We start from the raw sequence: 10,462 nt of genomic DNA, 5'->3' as shown, positions 1-10,462 counted from the left end.
GCCATCATGCTCGAGGAAGAGGAAGCTGCATGGCAAATGCTTCTGTAGTTGACGATGTCGCCTATGGTATAGACAAATTAGCGAATGCAAGTAGGACACCGTTCACTGGGCATGGCTGGCAATCACCTCCCTGTGCCTGGTGGGGTATCGCCCTCGTGGAGGACATACTGTAAAGCAGGAGGGTGAGAAGAAGCTTGGTGCTGGGCTGTCCTCCTCAGGACACTTGGTCTATTTCCATGCACGTAACGCTTCTGACACCTTGGTGGTGACAAGTTTTCCAGCAGCAGTTTAAGCCATTCGTGTCTCTGGTGGTTTGCTCCCTGCACAGAAAAAAAATACATGCGTGCCTCAGCCAGTCTGGTGAAGTCTGGCATAGCTCAAATTGATGTCAAAGGCAGATTTGCAGGTTTGCGGTGAGGCAGCTAAGATGTTGGCATATGAACTTTCCTCTGACTCTATTGCAGAGCGGGCAGCCTCCTGCAGAGGGGTGGCAGTGAGCAGGTGGAGGTGGCAATCCTGTTAAGTGGGTGCAGCCGTGTGCTCGGGGGCACCACTCCCAGCTGGAGGTCTGATTGGATCCAGGTGTCAGAAGAGCAATTTAGGGATCCCTCAGCGGAGTGGGTCTGCAGAGGTCACAGGGTATTCCTACTACTGCAGCTCCTCAGGATGGATCTTCTAAGAAAAAGTAGGTTACTTCTTTTTCTTAATGCAGTTTTGTATTTTTGAATTTGGTTGTATATTTGTGTATGTCACCTCCCTGTTGGACAACTGTTTTCCAGCAATTTCTGCTGCTGCCTGTGTTTTCTTCTGGTATCCCCTTACCAAAATGCAGCTAGGCCCAGGCCCAGGGTCAGTACAGCAGCAATCTCTGTTACTGTGCTGTGGCCCAAACCTGATGGTCTGACTTTCAGGTTTTTTTGTAATGTGCTGCTTCTGCTTTCCATTCCTCCCTGTCCAAGAGTCTTTTTCCCCCCTGCTTCTCCATAAGTCTCTTGTTAGCCTTACCTGTTTGATTTTTAGTTTATGCAATCTGGTGGACTTCCAAGGCTGTTTTTCCTCAGTCAAGCTCTCTCCTGTATTGTTATTCCATCCATGTGTACACTATAAACTTCAGGTGGCCTTTCCCTGCGCACATCTATCAGCTCCATGTGGATCTCTGGAAATGCTAAATGACAGAATTGCTGTAATCGGGTCTGTGTGCTCGGCACAGTCGCCAGAGATCGAGCCAGGCTAAGGTGCGTTTTTAGAAACTGAGTAATAGAAGCTGAGTAAAAAATGTTTCATCTAGGGAGTGTGGTAATAGTCTGTCAAGAAAAAGGACTATTCTAACCTTTCTAAAAAATACGAGGAGACTATCCATCTTGTGACTGGAGACTAAAACAGGGAATGCTGCTCTTATTTGACTTCTGTCTGATCATCTAAGCCCTCTTCACGTACATGCCATACACTGACATTATTTATACTTTCACATTTTGGTATGTATATGTTACTTCATCTGTGTTTTTTTCTCTCTTTACCATTCTGCATTAGGATTGTACTTGAACACAAACCTGTAAAATAAGTTAAACCACCTGTTTCACTACTTGAAAGACAGTACGATATATTTTTCGGACAGGACTCCTAGCTAATGTTTTTTTTTCAGGTTTTCTTACAAGGTACATTCATAGGTTATGCATTGGGTGTAGAAACGTTATCTCAAGTTACGATCTACTGACTTCTTAAAATAAGACTGATTTAAAAAGAAAAGCAAAATGTTTGCTATAATCAAATGAACTTGTGTTATCCTTGGTCACTTTGTCTAAGTAATATTACATACGAAGTGGCAGCACCTCTGTGGGCACAGTGAAGTGTTTCTCTAGAATTTCTGAGAAGAATGGTAAAAAACATTACTCTTGACCTAGCATGTGAAACATAAAATACATTCTCAAAGCAGGCTATTGTTAATTACGTTCTGTGCTCAATCTGTTGACTGAAAAGCCCCTATCACCTATGCTGCTGTATCAAGAAAGGATTCTGTAAGGTGCTTCCTTTAGCTTCAGAAACCATTCTATCAGTAAAGGCAATCCTTTTGAAAAGACAAGGGAATGAGAGAGAAATCAAAATGAGAGATACTACTTCAGATGATGTGTTTGAATCCTATTCTAGCTGCTTACGAAATACCAATTTCCAAAAGGAAAAAAAGTTAGAAAAAGCTTCCATGTTCTGCTGTCAGAGGTACCGCGGCTCATTAGCACCTCTGCTCAAAGAGGAATGAATTAAGGACAGCTGACTTGGATGCCACAATGATGAACATGGCATAGAGAATCAGGGGAGAAGAAAGCTACCAAAACATGGTGAATTTGGTCTAAGAAGGCCTTCAGGGCATTCACGAAATGAGAGAGAAAGCTTCACATAATATGAGTATTTTTAGTGCAGAGGGAGGAAAAAACATTGTTTCTCACTCAATTAATGTACCGGAATGAACCAGTGCAATGGGTGTTCCGTTGATAACCGTAGCTACCGCTCCACCAAACTATGAACCTTTCGAAAGCTCCTTTGTGGCTGAGGTATTGAGTCCCATCTGATAATCGGCAGGATTTTGGATATATCTGTTCTACATGATGCAATTACTTGAGCTAGCTGTAAATTGGGTAGATAAAATACCAGAAATAGTTGAGCTGCAAAAACATGGCGTATGTGGAGAGCTACTTAATCCCACTGGGCGAACAAAATAGTGCTTCTTTTATGCAAGTTAGCTGCTGTCTAGACACACCTGTAGCCTCCTAAACCACTTAGTACTTCTGAAAGTTTTACCATTACACTCATCAGTCATTTTATACGCTTTAGAAAGCCATGCAATGACTGTTTAATTATGCAAAGTGAAGGTATAATTAAATTTCACTGGAACTGTGGGGATTTGAATATGATGAAATAAAATGGGTTTAGTTTTACAGGCTCAGCGTGCCACAGAGGAATGGCAAAGCCTTTTGATTTTCTTTTTTCATATCTGTAATTCTCTCTGGGGGAATGGAGAGTTTGGGCCCAAGGTGGCTTTCCATCTTTGTGACAGGCAGTGTAGATGTACAATCGTAAAAGTTAGATGTTGCCAAGCACAACTCAAAGATGAGATTTGTTTTTCTCTAGGAAAGTTGCCAGCACTGTTAATATGTACATCTGGAAGTTCTTGAAACCTGGTAATGAGGACAGTGGTAAAAGCCAAATAAAGAGTCAAAATAAGGAGATCTATAGTACAACTTTCAAAAATAGTAGCATGAAACTGGGCGCCTAGGCGTGTGGCCTGAGTGTATAATACCGCCTCTTCACAACCATAAGAGCTGCAAGCTCAGCTGTTCCGGAAAATCAGGCTGCTTGCTTAAAAAATGATTGGCTTTTCCCTGATATTTGGAGCTTTTAATCTTCCTCCTCCAGCCTTCGAACGGCAGAGCTGGCTGAGTACCTTCTGCGTACCGCTGAGTCGGTTACCACGCAGGGTAGCGTGGTAGTGGTTTGCTTTTGCTTTCCTCTTTCTGATTTAAGACCCACTTTGGAGAGGAAAAATTGAAAACACAATGGGTTTAAAATTCAAATTAAATACTAGTTGAGGTATTGTTGCTTTTTCAACAAATGGATCAGAGGCTGAGGAGGGGAAAAATGGCTGAGAGGGAAGGAAAACATGGTGGAAGCGCAGCATTACTTCCCTAGGTGAGGCTTTCCCGAGTGGTGCTTAGTGCTGGTGGGCTGGCAGGTGCGGGCTTTACTCTGTCTTCAACTATGTTTATCTTTAAAGACAAGCAGAGAGGAGGGGAGGTGTTTTGTGGCATGGTTGCCTACTAGTGCAAGTGTATCGTACAACGATATAAGATATGCGCACTGCATTACATAGGTGTAAAGGGCTAACTTATAACTTACATCCTGACTTTTATTTCTTATGGCGTTGTCTGATTTTTCACTGTTGGGTCTGAAGTTTTCAACCTGGTTGAAAACTGGCTGGAGCTGGGCTTTTTTTTGTTCACTTTAAAAAATGTTTGACTATAATTCAGCCATTTCCAGAGTATCCCAAAGTGGAAAAATTGCTGTGTTTGTCTCTGTTTCCCTCTCTCATGTGCTCTATCTCTCTTGTGGATTTTTTTTTTGTGTGTGTGTTTTTTTTTCTTTTTTTTTTTTTGTTGAGGGCAAGTTTCTTTTAATCATAAGAGTTCACAGGGTCATTTCATTGAGGAGAAACCCCAGCTTTTTCATCCGTTAAAAAGGTCGCTTAAAATCCAGCAGATAACTTGGAGTTGGAGGCTGTGTTGTACCTCCAAAACCTCCCAGGGCTAACAAGAGCGTGTGCTGAGATCTGTGCCGGGGCTCGGCACCTGGGCTGGAGAAGCACTTGCTGTGTGCCGAGTTGTTTCTTCCTCTGGCCATGTTCAGTGTCCTGGGTAGGCAGTAGCTGCTGAATTAAAATAATGAATTATGTATTTCCACTTTAAGCATGCAGTACACCTGGGTCTGTGCTTTGTTGCCTGTATGCCCTCCCAGTCGACCTAGAGGGTCTGTTTTCCTGGTGGGTCTTCCTCGGTGGTCATCACCATGGTGTCTCCCCGCTTCACCTGTCGATCCAAACCTGTGTGTGAAAGGTGACTGCTGTTTGCAGCTGTATCATACGTGCATACATGACAGACATTAAAGCAAAGCGGCGTGTCCTCATGGCTGTGGTTCACCTATAGCATGTAAATAATGTGCTTGTAGCACAGGATTTCAGAATTATTTTAATTATGTAATGTCACATGAATGGGGCAGAAGTTGATACAAATGCACTAATTTGCACAGATTTTGGTGACTGGTGGATGTGTAAAATGACTATAAAAGGAACATAACAGTGGAGGAGGAAACTACTCTGACCTGCATAGCAAACAAAGCTATAGCAGGGAAATCAATACTGCTTTCTGTCCCGCAACTTCTAGTGAGAGGCTTTGGTTGCAGCTCAAGCCTATGTGCTACTAGGGATGCAGATAGGTCCCTGGTTAATTATTGTATTCATTTACAGTGTTCTGGGCTGCTTTTCTGGTGCATGCTGCTCTCTCTTAATGAAACATCTCGGAGATAAGCGGTGGCCCCATACCAGCTCAGAATCTGATCTGAGGGTTTTCTGAATGACATTGGGTGTTTAGGATTATCGATTTTTCTCCTTAAAACTCTTAAAAAAAAAAAAAAAAAAAAAAATTTATTTGGATGTAATCGCACAGTCCCCTTAATCATTTAAGCGAATGTTTCAGAGATACCGCACTACGTAATTACTCATGGGTAGGGAATAAGCGTGTGCGATGGGAAAGCCCCGCTAGTGTTAACGCCTCCTGTAGCACTGCAAGGTCCCGTAGTGACGTGCAGCAAACGGCTTCTCTCTTGATTATCTGTCAGCTGAGGAGGAAAATGCCATTCAGCAGTGACACCCTGCCTTTATTTCCTTCCGTTCCGGTTCCTGACCTCAGCTGTGTGTAGGATTTTTGGGAAACATGCTTGGTGTTTGTTTATCCTTGCGAAGAGCTACCTGAGCACCACCGGTGATGGTGGACCATCCTGTGAGAGAGCTGGGTCCTGAAGTCTCGGGTAGTTTTGACCACCTTGTTAGTTAATAGCTGTGGTGTATAAACCATTTACTGACTTGCCTAGCCTGCATCCAGATCCATATGGACATTATCAGCAGCTTATTCTACGCTTAATTATTAACAAATGTTCTTTAAAAAAAAAAGAACATGACTCACCATGGATGGGTGAAATTGTAATACAGTTGCAGAGGAAAACCATGTTTTGTGAGACAAATGAAGTGTTTCCATACATACTAAAGCTTTTGAGGTAGCTGACTGCGTCTCTTTAGGTATCTCATCATCTCTGTAGACTACAAAGTAAGACAAAGGAAACACTGAAACAGAAGTAGCATGAGGTTACAAGCAAATCGAGTACTTTAAGAGATGTGCTAGATGCGCTCGCCACATGCCTGCGTAAAAATGAGAATATAATGTGAGAGGGAGGGACAGAAACCAGCAATGTCAAAACCCAAAACAAACAACAAAATGAAACGGGTTCCTTTCAGAAAACACAGGTACTTCTTTACTCTAGACTTTACTTTCGTCAACATCCTTGCAGTGGGGAAAGGAGGAAATCCAAACGGGTTCATTTGAATTTAGTATGTGATAGTATAGTCCTACTCCTGTCTTTAACACTCCTGTCTTTAACACTTAAACTTCTGTATGCTTACACACCTTCCTTCATAACCACCTTAGATTTTTTATTTTTTTTGCTTTTTGTGTTAATACCTTGAATAACTGCTGAACTGAACATTTTAAGTGATTTCCGTCACCTTGCCAGCGCTCCCCGCTTCCTTCACCTTTTCAGAAATGTGATGTTATCTCATAACTTGCGTTAGCATATACAATAAAACTGGTGATATTTTTCTGCCATATGATTAAATGCTGAACAAAACTGTTCGGGGCTTGTGTATGCATGAGCTGTAATTCCTGCAGGGAGCTTACGGCCCAGCCTGCAGATGACTAAATTGATTTGTTTTCAGAAGTGCTGAATGGGTAGATAGCAAGACTTCCCGCCTGGCTCTTGCTTGTCTGATTTCTTTTTTTCTTTTAAATATTATTTTTCTCTAGAATGCAGAGCAGATCCTTGTTAATGTTTTCATCTCTCTCTGTGCAGGCTCACCAAGGGTGACCTTATAAAAGAATTGTCTTTCATTTCTATGAAAAGAGCTTGTCTACTAAGGAAATCACTTGGCTTGAAGAGTTGTGATTATATTTAACTAAGATTATATTCAACTCCGATTCTACAGGAGAATTAAAAATGAAGTTAAAATAGATACAAGCTGTTCGACTTAAAACTGTAATAAAATGGTTTGTCAGCAACTGGTGTTTTTTCATGCTGCCAAATATCTGTTTGTTACACTGTTGTCCATCTGTGTAGGTCTGTTGCTCTTGAAGTTTCCTAGTAAAACGATCGGGATGTTTTTCCCCCTGAAATAGGTATTCTGATGAAACCCGCAGACTGGTACAGATGAGGGAGTGTTCCCTTTTCCTGCAGGAATCGTTCCAGCCCCTGTGTTTCGCTTGCGGTGGGCGGGCGGGGGTTGCATTCCAGCACCGGGAAGGGGAAGGAGGGCTTGAGGTAGCGCTGGCTGCGGGGAGAGGCGAGGGGGACTCTTTAGTCCTGGAGGAGCATGCCAGAGGTGGAGCCACAGGACCTGAACATTTCATGTGTTTTGTTAGCAGTGTCTTACAGGGAGGAAGCCAAAATCAGCAGTGGGCAAGGTACCTGCTCTTTTCCATCCTCTCTGAAGGAGGAGGAAAAAATCAATGATAAACATGTGCTTTATAGCCCACGGACTGAGATGTTCAATGACATGAAAGCACATCTTTATAAAGTCAGAATGCATTTCTGGCTTGGTCTGTGGTTACCACTAAAGGCTTTATACTAATGCTGTTATTGGGGGCAGCTGCATTATAGCACTGCTTCCTTATTTATTCACTGTAGTGACAGTTACATTTCATGTAGCAGCTGCTGAAGCCAAGACTATTCAGCAAGGGCAAAATGTGCTAAAACTTCAATGAGGCTTTCTCCTGCAATATTAAGTTTTTAATTTTCTGTACAGGAACAAATATTTTTCTACTGCTGTTTTCAACTTTTGTCTGTAGTATTATCAAAGAAATTCAGTAGCCACAAGTTAAGAATGTTAAATTCACTTAACTGTATTTGACTTTCTTGTATGCGTATCTGTTCTAGATTTATAACCAGCTTTGTAAAACCTAACTACATGAACGTCATTTTTATGATAGAAACAGCCCACCCCATGTTCTGAACGCTTTCAGCTTTTCTTAATTCCTTTTAGTGTAATGAGGGCTTAGCCTCTGGGCAGGGGGAGGGGAAACCCCAGTGTAGTATAGAAATGATTTGGGAAACTCTTGACACATGCAGAAAATGGTATCTGCTCTGGAAGGCTTATTGATTGCTTCTTAATTTTAACTAAGCATTTGATGGGGAAAGGGCAAACTCTACCTTGGAGGATGCCGATGAGATGCTCAGGTTAGTGCAAATGTGACCAGAGTGTCTGCGGCTGTAGGGTCTTTTTGTTGCTGTTGTTCACCTGAGGCTTTTGGCGTAGTCATTTCTGTTTTGCTGGAAACAAGATCAGGTGTATCTGTGGGTTGTGGGTGGTTGGGGTTCGTTTGTTTTCTTTGTGTGTGTGTTTTTGGTTGGTTTTTGTTGTTGTTGTTTGGGGGTTTTTATTTTGTTTTTGGTGGTAGTGGCTTGTGCTGCTGTAACTGAAAGTCCTGGGCTTGGTTCCTGCTGGCAGCCACGTTCTTGTGAGTGCATCCAATGCATTGGTCACCGGTGTAAAAGTGTGTCCCTGCCTGGGCTGCACTCAGCCTGGCCGGGGGAGTCTGTAATGAAGTAGCCAGGCACACGCTTGTGGTGGCTAGCTCCAGACAGACCCGCTCCCTGGCTGTGGCAAAGCTAATGGTGCCACGGGCCAGTCTGCTTTTGGGAACAGGCTCCAGATTAGAGTGTAGACAATTCATCGCCTTTCCCCCAGCTACGTGAGGAGTTTGGCTACTGCCCAACAATGAATGACGCCTGCAGGAAAAGGTTGTTTGTCCCATTTCTGTGAGTGATGTGTCATGTCCTTCACTTTAAAGCTGATACTACCCACTCTATTAGTATTATATACTTATTTTCCTCTCTTAACTCTGGAGGACAGTTTCCATAACTTCTGGTGAAGTAGCATCAGTAGACTTTGTAGACACTAAGCAACTCTTCCAAGCTGACAGATGCTGTATGTATAATCAAATCCTGCCATAAGTTGCTACCAAAGACTTTTCAGGCTTGCTCACTGTTGAGGCAGCTCTAAGGAAACACCTTTGATTCAGGATTTGTTGCCCTTCATAAAGGACTTGGAGTTTATACTAGCATGTTACATGCCAAATGTCCATGAAAAGCAGTGATGTTTTGTCTTCAGTACAAATGACATCCCTAGGACACCAGTAAAGTGACCGGAGTAAATGCCAATGTGCTGCCTCAAGATGTTGCCCTCCCGCATCTCAGTTTGCATGAGCTGTTACATAGCTGTAGTGATGGAAAACAATCTGCTATTTTTAACTGTATTTTTAATATACATTAGTAACAGACATATGTTTTATGTGTTTAGCTGTAATTAACACTTTTCCAAATTTATATTATCTAGCTTTCTGTAAATGTTTATTTTTGTACTGCAGACCTAATGTTATATTCACAGAATGGGTCAGGAATTTTTCAATGAAACAAGTGTCATAAAGTGGCAATTTATTGAAATCAAAACTTCCTTGGGGAATGTGGCATTTTCTATGGAAAAAGTAGTGTGTTTTGGTTTTTTTTTTTGTTTTTTTTTTCCAGAGTAGCTTTGACACGTCTTCAGTGTGGTTTCTAGTCTAAGGAAGAAAGAGGCTGCTACTCTGGGCTGAGGGAAACCGAAAGCGCTGACAGGGGATGTGCCCTGTTTGGCAGAGCAAGGAGCCGATCTTGGTGAATCTCGTCTCTTTGGCTCGGTTACACCCCAATGGGGAACGCAGAAATCTTAAGTCTCAGGCCCATGCGGGTCTAATCACAGCAAAAATTTATTAAGCTTCTGCGAGTAGTAAAAGCCCTCTTAGAACTGCTGCTGGTTTCGTGGGGTAGCTGGTACCGAGCCCTGGATGCAGAGCTCCTGGGCAGCGCTGAGCACTTGCAACTGTCTCTGCCTGTGCGGGGAGGTCCTGGATTCTCCTTCAGCTCACTCGTACTTCAGAAACCAGACCCGGCCTCCGTATGGACCTGCTCCCTGCCAGGACGGTGCAGGGATAATTCCGTATGAGAGGGCTTCCTCCGGGCCAGGAGTCAGGGGTGGAATAAACAATGCTGTCTTTTGCCAGTCTCTTTGAAGATACCTGGGGGAAAAGCCCCTCCTCCCCCCAAACCTCACGCTCATTTAATTCCTTTTGAACTTTGGATATCAAACATAAAATGCCAGGCCTTGTTGTCCTCTCTCGCGCTGGTCTCAAAGAGCATAAATTCACAGGAGCTGGTGAGAAGTTTGCCAAGCCCATTCCTCTACTTAAAGGTTTATAGCATAATGGGGTACTAAAACATCTTTCCTTGCTCCTCGTCTCGGGGTCTGTAAAAGGCAGCTGCCTCTGCTGATTGCTGGGAACCCCAGGGAAGGGCTGCCTTCAGAGGAGAGTGGGACAGACTCACAAGGGTGCTCGTGAGCCAAAATGCAAGTCGGCATCAAGTTAAACAATCCTGTGCTTGCCGGGAGTTAGTGACAGAGAGAGTCTAATTTGCCTTGAGTGCATGTATTTACCCTCTTTATTTTCTAACGCAAAAAGCTGGCAAATTCTTTCCTTATGGAGAAATTTCTGAGAAATAAGCTTGCCCTGTGTTCTCTGTGACAAAGCATTTCTGCAGCGGAGCCAGAATTTGATGT

General features: G+C 43.1%; 1 long non-coding RNA gene across 5 annotated transcripts in view; it reads left to right on the top strand.

The window, feature by feature from the left end:
* Positions 1 to 464: 464 nt before the first annotated feature.
* Positions 465 to 10,462, top strand: part of LOC141747047 (uncharacterized) — a 99,070-nt gene continuing 89,072 nt past the window's right edge. For 3 of the 5 annotated variants that reach the window (XR_012588579.1, XR_012588580.1, XR_012588578.1), the window contains exon 1: positions 465 to 685. This is a non-coding gene — a long non-coding RNA (uncharacterized LOC141747047). The remainder of the gene's footprint in view (positions 686 to 10,462) is intronic. The other 2 variants (XR_012588582.1, XR_012588581.1) reach the window with 2 other exon arrangements.

Source organism: Larus michahellis, chromosome 8, assembly GCF_964199755.1.
Source record: "Larus michahellis chromosome 8, bLarMic1.1, whole genome shotgun sequence".
Lineage (NCBI taxonomy): Eukaryota > Metazoa > Chordata > Aves > Charadriiformes > Laridae > Larus > Larus michahellis.
The sequence above is the reverse complement of the archived record's forward strand: the minus strand, read 5'-3'. Positions and strand labels throughout refer to the sequence as shown.